Source organism: Schistocerca piceifrons, chromosome X, assembly GCF_021461385.2.
Source record: "Schistocerca piceifrons isolate TAMUIC-IGC-003096 chromosome X, iqSchPice1.1, whole genome shotgun sequence".
In the NCBI taxonomy this organism is placed as follows: Eukaryota; Metazoa; Arthropoda; class Insecta; order Orthoptera; family Acrididae; genus Schistocerca; species Schistocerca piceifrons.
This window is the reverse complement of record NC_060149.1, coordinates 580,295,161-580,308,769: the sequence shown is the minus strand read 5'-3', so window position 1 is coordinate 580,308,769 and position 13,609 is coordinate 580,295,161. Positions and strand designations below refer to the sequence as shown.

Genomic DNA, 13,609 nt, shown 5'->3' with positions numbered 1-13,609 from the left:
CTGAAGTCCAGCATCAAGTACTGAAGTCGGCACAGCAGCCAGCACTGATGGGTAATCCAGAGGTCTACCAATATGGCTCCAATTCAGGGCAGAACCATTGTAACACTCCAGTGTCACATGAGTCTGATGGCGTACCATATTCGTGGGCCAGGTCTGGCATTCAGCATGACACTGCAGCATCTGACATCGTGGTCCATCAGATGGGACAATATGGGAAGTGATCTTGAAGCGAATGTGTACTATGGCCGAGCGGTTCTAGGCGCTTCAGTCTGGAAAAGCGCGACCGCTACAGTCGCAGATTCGAATCCTGCCTCAGGCATGGATGTGTGTGATGTCATTAGGTTAGTTAGCTTTAAGTAGTTCTAAGTTCTAGAGGACTGATTATCTCAGATGTTAAGTCCCATAGTGCTCAGAGCCATTTGAACGATTTTTGATGGCTTGAACCAAGTTTCGCAGATACAAGCTACTGATACGTCGTTGCTGCCAAGTTCCCTACAAAGATTTTCTCCATTCAAGATAGCCAATTTTGCATTACAGTGCAGGACTTTAAAAGCCATTGTCAGACTTGTAGAAGTCTTCAACAGTATTCCATATACGAGCAGGGAGTAGAAGATCTGCAGTAGTAAAGCACAAAAGCGGTTAATAGCAGCTACTCGATCTGGCTGAGATATGCCCAGAGGAGTGGGAGGATATGGATTGTCTCATATGGAACTCTGTGGACCCTGAAATTCATGTAACATGTCAGGATAGCCATGCTGGTATGACTGTGAGTGAATGTTTTAGTTTTGTAAGTCCAGGCAGATAAAACCGATATAACTGCATGCTTAGCCCCCTTATGTAGCCTGTTTTCTACCATTTACAAACCCTCTGGTTTCCTGCATGCTTTAGCCTAGTCACTATTGAAGAGCACTCAAGTTGTAGGAACACCGGCAGTAATCTGTGCAAATGATGGACGCTGGGGTGGAGCATCAAAAGAGTAAGAAGTGCTGTAAGCTGCACTGTGCTTGGTTTCTGTGTGCTGCTGATAAAATGGGCAACAGCAGTTTGTGGCGGCGTGGTTCCCATTACAGTGCAATCACCCGAGCACTCCACTATGTGAGCACTTCAAAGTCACTCCGTATTTGAATGGAAATATCTAAGGAAATCATGGCATTGCAAAACTGATTGAACATACAGTGCAACTGGGCAGCACATACTGCACAAATATACATATTAAGGAAATTGTGATATTTAAACGCTACAACCTACTTAGATGTGGGAGGATTTTCACATCTCCATTTTCAATTACTTTATTTGGGATTTTTCTCACTTCTCTGACTAAAAATTCAGACTTTATTTTGGCAAGGATGTTATCTTTAGGTAAAGCATTATCAGCATCTTGAATAATGCCCCATCTCCTTGTGAGAAAATTACAGATGTAAGCATCCATATTTTTCTGCTGAAAGACATCAGACAACGGTAACTTATTTGCTGACTACCCAGATCTGGTTTAAGTTTTGTATCTGTGTCTGCCAATAGCAGAGATATTAAGAATTTCATGTCTTAAATTGTTAGTACTTTCTTTAAACAAAGCTCTTCCCATGGTCATCGAATATACACTCCTGGAAATTGAAATAAGAACACCGTGAATTCATTGTCCCAGGAAGGGGAAACTTTATTGACACATTCCTGGGGTCAGATACATCACATGATCACATTGACAGAACCACAGGCACATAGACACAGGCAACAGAGCATGAACAATGTCGGCACTAGTACAGTGTATATCCACCTTTCGCAGCAATGCAGGCTGCTATTCTCCCATGGAGACGATCGTAGAGATGCTGGATGTAGTCCTGTGGAACGGCTTGCCATGCCATTTCCACCTGGCGCCTCAGTTGGACCAGCGTTCGTGCTGGACGTGCAGACCGCGTGAGACGACGCTTCATCCAGTCCCAAACATGCTCAATGGGGGACAGATCCGGAGATCTTGCTGGCCAGGGTAGTTGACTTACACCTTCTAGAGCACGTTGGGTGGCACGGGATACATGCGGACGTGCATTGTCCTGTTGGAACAGCAAGTTCCCTTGCCGGTCTAGGAATGGTAGAACGATGGGTTCGATGACGGTTTGGATGTACCGTGCACTATTCAGTGTCCCCTCGACGATCACCAATGGTGTACGGCCAGTGTAGGAGATCGCTCCCCACACCATGATGCCGGGTGTTGGCCCTGTGTGCCTCGGTCGTATGCAGTCCTGATTGTGGCGCTCACCTGCACGGCGCCAAACACGTATACGACCATCATTGGCACCAAGGCAGAAGCGACTCTCATCGCTGAAGACGACACGTCTCCATTCGTCCCTCCATTCACGCCTGTCGCGACACCACTGGAGGCGGGCTGCACGATGTTGGGGCGTGAGCGGAAGACGGCCTAACGGTGTGCGGGACCGTAGCCCAGCTTCATGGAGACGGTTGCGAATGGTCCTCGCCGATACCCCAGGAGCAACAGTGTCCCTAATTTGCTGGGAAGTGGTGGTGCGGTCCCCTACGGCACTGTGTAGGATCCTACGGTCTTGGCGTGCATGCGTGCGTCGCTGCGGTCCTGTCCCAGGTCGACGGGCACGTGCACCTTCCACCGACCACTGGCGACAACATCGATGTACTGTGGAGACCTCACGCCCCACGTGTTGAGCAATTCGGCGGTACGTCCACCCGGCCTCCCGCATGCCCACTATACGCCCTCGCTCAAAGTCCGTCAACTGCACATACGGTTCACGTCCACGCTGTCGCGGCATGCTACCAGTGTAAAAGACTGCGATGGAGCTCCGTATGCCACGGCAAACTGGCTGACACTGACGACGGCGGTGCACAAATGCTGCGCAGCTAGCGCCATTCGACGGCCAACACCGCGGTTCCTGGTGTGTCCGCTGTGCCGTGCGTGTGATCATTGCTTGTACAGCCCTCTCGCAGTGTCCGGAGCAAGTATGGTGGGTCTGACACACCGGTGTCAATGTGTTCTTTTTTCCATTTCCAGGAGTGTAATTTTCCCATATTACCATTTCACATTCTACAAACACAACATATGAATCCATGCCTGTTAGCTGATATGTACTCCCCCTGTTGCTATGGTTGCTACGGTATGTGTTGTCTCCTGCAGGAGAGTTTTTTTTTCTTTATTGTACTTCAGTTCCCCATCGGGGTGGGCTGGCAGCAGCATATGCGCTGCTCTTCAGCCGAAAGACATAGAACAAACAAATAGAAGACATTTAAAAATAACAAAGAGGAGAATATGGTGAACATAGATATAAAAAAGGGGGAACATCATGGAAGGCAATAGACTAAAAAAGGGGTGACTGCAAAATGGAGATAAAAAAGTGTTTAAAAGTAGCACACACAAAAAGCCACACACTACGACAATTAAAAGAACACAAGGCACAGTATGACTGGAGCATAAAAAGTATTGACGGATGGCGTAGCACATAACAAACACTGACAGCGAACCTCAAGGCAGTAAGCAATTAAAATCACACCTCTTGACGCACAGTAGAAACAGCACTAAACATAACACTGACTTGGCACACTGACGATGATCAAAACGGAGGATCTGCCGGGTGCAAGGAGATGAGGGAGACTGGAAGAAGGGAGGGTGGGAGGGAGGGAGGGAGGGAAAGAGAGGGGGGAGGTGGGAGGGGGGGGCGCGCTGAAGCGGGCCAGGTAGGGAGGGATGTGCGAAGAAAAGAGGCAAGTATGGGGTGCAGGGTCTCAGGGGGGAGGGGGGGGGTAAGGAGGAAAATCCGCTCTGGGAGAAGGAGGGGAGAGGAAAAAGGGGGCCCTGGGGAGGGTGTAGGAACAAGGCCAGGTTATAGTTGGAAGGAAGGGGGAGATGTCACGGCAAAGTTCGTCATCTGGGAGGGGGAGGCGCTGGAAATTGCCCTGATGAAGGAGATGGAAGGTGTGGAGGTGTAGAGAGGGAGGGATACAGCGATAGAGGCGCGGCAACGGGAGGGGGGTGGAGAGGAAGGAGGAAACCAGATGGTAGGGGGGATGCAGGAGAGACCGCTGTGGGCACTGAAATAGCCACGTCCGTACTACACGATTGGTGGGAAGTATACTGCCCTCTGCAATGGCAGTTTACTGAACTAGCACACAAGTTACTGTCTATGGCTATGGCTTTCACAGTGTAGGCAACATCTGCGGTGTCAACTACATCAATTCCACTACAACATTACTACTATGCAGGTCACTTGGGTTTGCATCAGGAGCTGATACTTGTTGTGATGATGGTGATTGGTGTGTTGGTTTTTGTCGCTGGGTGCTGTGTGTCGACTGTCGGAGACTGCGACGAGACAGCTGTATACGAGGAATGACGTTCCACTTCCATCCGATGATTCTGAGGACAGCGATGTTGAAGGCAGAGTTCAGCAGTAACCGAGTGACGCTGGTCTGTAAATTGCACTGTTGACGGAGACTGTGTCATGACTGGCTCGATGGTATGACCTGCATGCAGTGCCAGAGACGACCCTGGCCTGTAACGCGTCATTTGTTTCTGTTTTAACTGTAGTCGTTGACAGCAATCTTTCAGTGACTTAAGTAAACACTTCTTCTAAACTATTTGTCGCCCCTCCCCCCCCCCCCCCCCTTCGTTTTCCTCTCCTTCCCCGCCCCACCCCCATTTTCATTTTTTATTTTCCCATCAACTGTCCAGTTTGCCCCCACCTGCTCTCGGCTGTGGTTGTCACATTTGCCACCCTTTTAGTGCAGTGTTCCAGTGAATGTTCAGTGTTGTTCGTCTTTCTAGTGTTGCGAACAGAAACCATGCTGTCGCCGTGTTTTTTAATTGTCTGTCTATTATTTTACCTGTCTGCTTCGTATGTATTTTATTTGCATCGTCATCCCTTTGTTGTATGTTTTATGTTCTACGATTTTTTTTCGCCATGTTACTATTTAAGTCTCCGATTTTATCGCCTGTTTTTATTATTTATTCTCTTCATCTTTTTAAAACAAAGTTTGTAGGTTGAAGAGCGGCATACTAAGCTGCTGCCAGTCCGCCGCCTTGGAGGGGGGGGGGGAATCGAAATTCAATAAAAAAAACTATTTGTTAGCTGCCAGGACGAACGCGTGAACCTAAACACACTACTGCTACACCAGAAAAAGTGTACTGCCGCGCACTAAGCTCAATGCGCCCTTGAGTATTCCACTTGTGTCAGCAACGAATGGTTAGCTTTCTAACTTCCTTGCATTCATCAGCCGTCCGGTAACTGGTTTATCTTTGAGCACAGACAATAGTAGTGTAATGCCGTTGTGATGGGGAAGTGTCAGTTCTTAGAATATTTATGATGTCTGTTTAAAAATACAAGTTTAATGTAACTTGAACTCCCACGATTTTACATAATCATGGACATTGATATCGTTTTCATCTCTGCAACAATTAAAGCCGAACATCGTAACTTATCGTTAACCCCACCAACATAACACTTGCTTCTATAGCATTGTTTTTCTCCCGTGGCTTGAAAGTGCGCACAGAGTGAATCGCAGTAAGTAACTTCGTAAAGACATGTTGCGCTTGTGTTGTACTATTGTCTCTAATCAACTGTTTATAAATTCATTGCCACTCCAAGTTATTATAGAATTTTGTTCCTGTTATTGTATACGGAAGCTCGCCTTGAGATAAGATTAGGGCGTTACTGTCAGTGCTACGTGTGGCAGCTATGATGGGGATTTAACTCCTGTGCTACATTAATAAAAATGTGGTTATATTTTTAAGTGCGATTGTTGCCCTATTTTTCTGTGTGTGGACAATGTATTGCGTTTTCTTTACGCCGTTATGGATTAAGTTATCCGTGTGGAAATGTTTTCACATTCCCTGAAACGAAAGAAAAAAAAAGATCTTGCTGTTCTGATTTCCATTTTAAGTTACTTTGGGTGAAATGTCACCTCACAGGTAATGCTTTGAATGTAACCATGCTTGTTTATACGTGACATTATTTCCTTATAGATTGTATCAAATGATTCCAAATATGCAAAGTCGATGTTGTGTTGTACAACATACGGGAAAGTTATGTTAATGATGTAATACTTCCCACCGAACATTTACCCTCCATCTGAATGAGTTTTCTTCTCTGGGAATTGGTCGTTTCAGTGTCTCCTATTGGTTTTATTAAAAATGGCCAGAATGCAGCAGAGTAAACAACTACTACTCTTGACAACAAAGATTGACAGTAGCAACACTTAACATACCCATCCTGAAGTCTTCTGTGGACTTTTATTGATTGAGAAATAGGGATCCGAGTGGTGAAGAAAATTGAAAAAGACTGTGCAGTGTTCTATTTGTTATGATAGTCTATTTGTTCTTCATAGCAAGCTCATTTTTGGAAAAAATGTTAAATGTTTTACCGAAATTACACATTAAAATTTAAAATTTCTGTGTACGGTTTAATGATAAATCTCCTTTCAATGTAAAGAAATTTGTTCCTTGAATCCAACTGATGAAGTTCTTAGATATGTTGCAAGAATGGGAGACAATTTATGTTAAAGTCTTGTAGAACCCAATGTGTAATTTTTCTTCACACTTCATGATAGTGGCCATTTCTGGGACAACTGTTTACAATGGTACAGCTAGTGTGTGGTTGGGGCCTGTCTGAGATCTTGATTGTGGTGACAAAACTTGTGTGGTCTGTAGTGTTCTAAACATTTCAATTGCAAGAGAAATCAGAAAAAAACTATTTGGTAATAAATCTAAAAGTGTTTTGTGCATATAAAATAATATACACATATCATAGATAAACTACAAAAAATGCAAGGGGAGACTGCATTACTCGTAGAGGGAAGGCTTTTCTATTTATTATGCTGATTACCTACATTGTAGCTCTCTCAACCACTCACATGCACTTGGGTCAAGACTCCAGTACATTTTCTTTGTTGTAGCTTAATTTTTTGGGCTCACATTTTTTTAATTGATGTAGTAAGTTCTGAATGTTTTGAACATGTGATAGTGATCGCAAATGTGAAAAATGCAAAGTTGCACCCTGGTTAGGAGTCAGTATTAAACTATAGGTCTCCGATAACTCATTGAGTAAGGCATTTCATAGGTTTGAGAAGTGTAGTTGCCTGCCACCTCTAGTAGTACCATGCCTAGTATTGCAGTGTGGTGTTGAAACCAAACTTTATGTTGAAGACAGCATTGGCCCTTACCATTCAACAACTATGTAAGATAAATCTTTTCGAAAACAGAGCCTATGCATGTCAAAATTATCATTTAATTGCCTGTGTGGTTAACTAATTTCTGTGTATTCATTTTTCAAGACACAAGGTAACTTTATACCTTTTCCACGGCTATCTCATATAAGTTAGTAGTCAAATCCTTTTCCTTTCCTTTTATTACATGCATTGAGTAGTAAACATTTACTGGTTCTCCATAGCCTAATCCTCCACGGAATACAAAAAAGGACAACCTGTGTCAGCATGTTAGATTTTGAAGACTTAAAAAAATAGTCATTGTACTGTCTTTCATTAGTCAGCTTCAGTGATATGTCATTGAGGCATTTGGCAAAAAGTATGTGCTGTGGTGTCATTTAATGTTATCGAAGTACATTAATAACTTATTGTGCTGCATGCACAGTACTTACAATGAAGTACATCAGATAAAATTTCCTGCCAGGGAGGTCATGGTCAATGTATAAAAACTGTCTCTGAAAGATATCGTCTCAGATAAGTCAGCATTTTTGTATTTGGAAAATTTTCATGAAATGTGTCAATGCCTTATTATGCTACCAGACAGAAACAAAGGGTTGTCGATTTTTTGAGGTTTTAATTTAGCCTAAATATATTAAAGGGAGATGATCAAACATTGAGAAATAGTATTAGCTACTTGTATTTTAACATTTCGTAAATTTCATGACTAGAGTGTGATATTGGACCCCTGTGTTGGTAGTGGTGGCGTATCCTGAGGTGTAGGTTAGGTTGAAAGGTGCTAATTTGCCTTTGAGTTGGTGAAGCCAGCTAATGTGAATGCCAGATAAAGGTTCTGGAAACACATTGACCTGTAGTGTAGCCTAATGATCTTGTTCTTACCTTATTTAACCATGATTTAGTGCATTAGAAAGTTTCCCTATTTGAGAAGGAAAGGTACTGTGTGTTCAGGAAGTATCACAATCTTGTGGCAAAATGGCTGTCATAGAAATTGTTGAAAGTGGCCTTGGCTCATTGTTCAGCTTTCCTACAAATCGGGAATAGTTTAAGAGTGAGCTTTGTAAGTAGTGTCATTAAGGTATCTGCACAAGAAAATTTAGATGGGAATATATTAGACCTTAGGAGTCACAACCACCTCAAAAACTCTTGTCTATGAAAACTTTGATCCAAAGACATCATGGAGATATGCTGTACCAAGCGGAATATTTTCTTGCTGAAATCATGTGTAGTCTAGCTGGTCTTCTGCTGTAGGATTGACAAATTGTTGCACCATCTATATGTAGTCCTCACTGTTCACCATACCATGAAAGAATGTGGAGTAGATTTACCTATGAAATTGCACAGCAACACAGAGAGAACTTGGTGCAGCTGACTTGATTTTCCGTATCCCAAATGTTTGATTTCTATGCATTTACATTTCCATCAAGTTGAAACTATACCTGCTCAGACTGTTTGTATCAAATTATTCCCAGTCACGTGAACCACTGTCAGAAAGCTACACTTTACCACTCTCTTCAGGTAAGAGGTCATGACAGTACCAATGGAGAGATCACACAAGCCTGATGACATTGGAGACTTTATGGGACTCGAATATTATGAAACTTGGCTGTCAGAGTTCCTTGCTTTAAAACTTACTGTCAACTGCTTTTCGCTGCATCTGTCTGGAGCTAAAAAGAGATTTGTTGCATAAGGTTGCTTCACTTTTTGAGAACTCTGTAATTATAGCATCCTCATATGTTTCTTTCCTACATATGCCGGCCCTGTGTTAAATACACAGTTAGTCATTCCTCAAAAATTTTTATGTGAAAACTCTTTTAAGACAAAACGAACTTTATTAATATGGTAAAGCTTTATTCTTCACGTCCCTCATTTATATATCAACATAGTTGCCCTGATGGCAAACGTGTTTGTGCCATATGGAGACTAGTTCATTTTTACAGTCACTGTAGAATGTTTGACTCTGTTGAGTGAGGCACAACCTCACCTCTGCTTGCATCACTGGCAAAGTGAAGTTCTCAAAGGTGTTCTTTAAGTTTTGTAAACAGATAAAAATTGGAGGGGGCCAAGTCGCGACTGTATGGAGGATGATCAATGACATTGAAATCAAGACATCAGATTGTCGCAAATGTCACAGCACTCATGTGTAGTCTGGCATTGTCATGCTGAATGTGTGGCTGAACTTGTTGAATTCGTGCTTTCAGTGTTCTGGGGACCTCTCATGCATGTTACACGCTGCCACATGACACACTACAACTTGGAGGCCCCTCGTGGCAAAGGGTTGCACCTTGTGTGAGTGAAGCGTGCAGAATAAAAAAATTGGAGGCATTACTTTTCAGCTTTCCCTTGGACTTCTTAGTAGGTTTGTATCCATATTAGTGTGTGGCTCAGTGGCTAATTGGGTGTGTGTCAGGCTGCAAATCTAAATGTCAGTTCTTCAAGCCTCGGTTGGTCCAAGGAATTTTTTTTTTTTGTCAGTCACATTTTTATTTTTTATTTATTTGTCCATTCATAGACAATACATATTGTATGTTGTCCCAATGTACATGAAAATTTTACTTAAATTCATTATAAGGAAATGGAACACACACAAGCACATGTTTCTGTCTTTGTTCTTCATAGTTTGCTGGTCTTCAGCATGTGCTTCATATTTCCTAAGCAACATATGATTTTTGTGTATGCCAGCAATTCTGTGACATTTTTTCTGTTTGGTAAAATATAAACAAACATAATAAATATTATACACTAGTTTAGTCATCTAGAGTCAAAACGCTGCTCAGGTAGATTTCTTAAATTTATTTTTTCTTCTAATTGTCTGATCTTAACTGGCATTGTGTTGTAATAAAGTATGGCTTACATACCTTTGTGTACAAGTTATTTTGCTAGCTGTATATGGATGGTTGTGCTGTATTTGATGTTGTAGACATGATAGCATTTTTCAGATAATCCTCAAGGTTAGCTATAATAATTAAAACACGTCTTTGTGTAGTGAGAGTACAGTTAGTATTTTTAGTTTTCAGAGTAAGGGCTTATAGTGTGTCTGCAGAGGACTGTGCATTGTTTTTCAGACAGACTTCTTCTGTAATAATGAAAAATAAGATTGTTTCAAAATGCTAAGTGAGTGTACCCTAAATTGTGAAATTGATATGCTGCAAGAGACTTGAAATAGCCAAATTATTCCATCCTTGGCAATACTGTGCTGCAAGCATTTGAAATAATCCTTTGAGCCTCACAGATTGAGTCTGCAAATTTCATTACACAGTGTTGTAGAATCTACTTTTGAGACTTTATTATCCAATATCGGAATTAGATTATTACCTGACCACGATATTGTTGCCTTTGGCCACCCGTGGTCCTTATCGGAAACATGCAGTTATGCTACAGTAAACAGTACATGCACAACTGTCTTGAAATCATTCACAATCTGCTACATTTTCCTTAGTGACCACTGTACTTGTTTACTGTAACATAACTGCATGTTTCCGATAAGGACCACAGGTGACCAAGTGCAATAATATTGTGGTCAGGTAATAATCTAATTCTGATATTGGATAATAAAGTCTCAAAAGTAGATTCTACTACACTGTGTAATGAAATTTGCAGACTCAACTGGTTATTCTGTGATTCACAGACTAGGCTAAAATCAGTCTTCCGCAATATGTTAGTCGACCACAATATTATTGCACCTGGGAGTGAAGGTGCTTCGGTCAGGTTATTGTGAGTTTTTCTCATGATATCTAACTAGGACACACTGTTACGAAATCAGGCTGTGCTGCTGGAATGATATGATGTCTTCTCCTCACTCAGGTCATGTTGCTGAGTTTGTGATTCTGACCTCTCACTCGTGTGAGGTGAGGCAATATCTTCCAGGTTTGTTCTGCTTTCTGCAGTGTCATTTTTCTGCCTGTTTGTTGCTTTGTTTGCAATGTGGGGTGTTGGCCTGGCTTGGCTTGGTGCTGCCTGGAGAGGTCTTGAAGAATATTTTACATTTTCCCATAATACATTTGTGCTTTGTAACAGCACAGTACCAACTGGGTATCTCGCTCTTGCAAAAATTCATAGAGTTAAAAAGTGTTGTTGCTTGTGTAGGTCGTACATGACCGTGTATTCAGTTTGAGATGGTGACCAATAATGTAGCAATTGAAATTTTATATGGGGATTCAGAACAAAGTAGAAAATTCTTACAGAACATGTATGCACTACTGAGATGAATGGACCAGTGTTGATTTAGTTAAGTCATTCTAAAAGATGCAATTTTTCTTTGTTTCATAATGAAACTTTGTTCTTGACTTATTTCAGTGTAAACATTTTTGTTTCTTGCATACACTGATGCAAACGTTTTTCATTTAGATGGTAGTACACTTCTCAAATCAGAAAGATGTGCAGGTTTCTTAAGGTACTGACAATTATTGCTTGGAAATGGCAGCTGCTATTTTCCAAGAATATTCAGGCATGTTTGCACTATTTTCTTTTTTCAGTTAGGAGATTGTCACAGAAACATGTTAAAAGCATCATAGGTATTTTGAAATGAAACTGCACATAATTAATCTTTTTGCTAACTTCCTGGCAGATTAAAACTGTGTGCCCAACCAAGACTCGAACTCGGGACCTTTGCCTTTCGCGGGCAAGTGCTCTACCAACTGAGCTACCGAAGCACGACTCACGCCCGGTACTCACAGCTTTACTTCTGCCAGTACCTCGTCTTCTACCTTCCAAACTTTACAGAAGCTCTCCTGCGAACCTTGCAGAACTAGCACTCCTGAAAGAAAGGAGTGCTAGTTCTGCAAGGTTCGCAGGAGAGCTTCTGTAAAGTTTGGAAGGTAGAAGACGAGGTACTGGCAGAAGTAAAGCTGTGAGTACTGGGCGTGAGTCGTGCTTCGGTAGCTCAGTTGGTAGAGCACTTGCCCGCGAAAGGCAAAGGTCCCGAGTTTGAGTCTCGGTCGGGCACACAGTTTTAATATGCCAGGAAGTTTCATATCAGCGCACACTCCGCTGCAGAGTGAAAATCTCATTCTGAATCTTTTTGCTATTATTCTGTGCAAGTGTGTCCTGGAATTACTGAAATTTGTAATTATTGCTTGATTAACCATTTTTATATAAATACCATAGTGACCATAGATTTTGTAGGGCACTCTGAACGTTGTATTTCAATGACAATTCTACACAAATATCAGCCAGTCTGACTGCTTATGTGTTTGAAGGTACAGAAAAAAATATGTACACAAGAACAATAAGACAACAATACCAATATAAAATATTATTCAGTTTCACTTTGGATTTCAAAAGGATCTCTCCACAGGATATGACTTTTTCGATTCAGGAATCAGATTATGCAAAATGTAAATCACAAAATATTGGCAACTGGTGTTTTCTATGATTTGTCAAAAGCATTTAATTGTACAATTCACAGTATTCTCTTAGGAAAACAAATAGTATTGTAGTGGAAATAATTCTGGAACTGGTTTTCAGCATATCTAATTAATAGAATGCAGAGTGTCCGATTAAGAAACACTATGTTTTTACTCAATGAAACATTTTGAGACTAGGGAATAATCACTATAGATGTAAATGTCGATTAGAGTGATGTCAGCCACAATTCCAACAACAGTATAATTCTGATTTATTTATCTCAATAAAAATAAACCCAAGTGGTCGGTCAGTCAGTCGCGTGGCGTCAGGAGGAGGTCACTCCAATGTTACATAATGCGACTGTGCCAAAGGGAACCAAATGTCATCCTCCTGTTCTGCCACCTTTCTGTCTCTTATAGGCTGCACAGCAGTGGATACATTTTGCTGTAATCATCCTAGTACGTATATAATTTATGTGAACTGGACAGAAATTCATGAATGGAATCAGAGAATGGAAGGATGTGTCTAGTAGTCCACAGGCACTAAAAAAGATTGAAATCATTGCTAAGTTTTAAGATGATGATGTAATGGTTGCCCAGCCAATTGTAGTCTACTTTCAAAAGTTATTGTTAAACATTTTATAGTTAATTGTGACCTATGTACCGAGGTAGGAATGTTGCCTCAGAAGAGGTTATAAGTTTATCTGAAATTCTGACAAAGAATGTGCTCTGTACACACTAGGTGTGTGTAGCCAATCAGTACTGTTAACTGGGAAGCCACCTAGGATTCTTGGCCCAAGTTGCTAACACTCTCTTGTACAGGCACTCAGGTAGGTAGGATGTGTTTTCTTCCTTGTTCCTACATGCAGCATGATCACATATGATATGTTCAAAGGCACCCTGCTAATATACCATCCCCTGGACCCACCAAGACTGGTTGGCTGTCTGTCTGACTGACTGCTTGGACAAACTGTATCCTAACTTGGGTGGGAATAAACTGGAATTCTGAGAAGGAAACAAATTGGTCAATCTCTCAGAACATAATTCCATTGAAATTTTTCTTCCATAATGCCTTGAAGAAAAGTGTGGTTTGATGT

General features: G+C 41.7%; 1 protein-coding gene across 1 annotated transcript in view; it reads left to right on the top strand.

The window, feature by feature from the left end:
• The first annotated feature begins 5,263 nt into the window (after positions 1-5,263).
• The window catches only part of LOC124721870 (neural Wiskott-Aldrich syndrome protein-like), a 111,861-nt gene continuing 103,515 nt past the window's right edge, over positions 5,264-13,609 (top strand). Inside the window, exon 1 of the mRNA XM_047247008.1 lies at positions 5,264-5,513. The gene's annotated coding sequence lies outside the window, so the exon portion shown is untranslated. The remainder of the gene's footprint in view (positions 5,514-13,609) is intronic.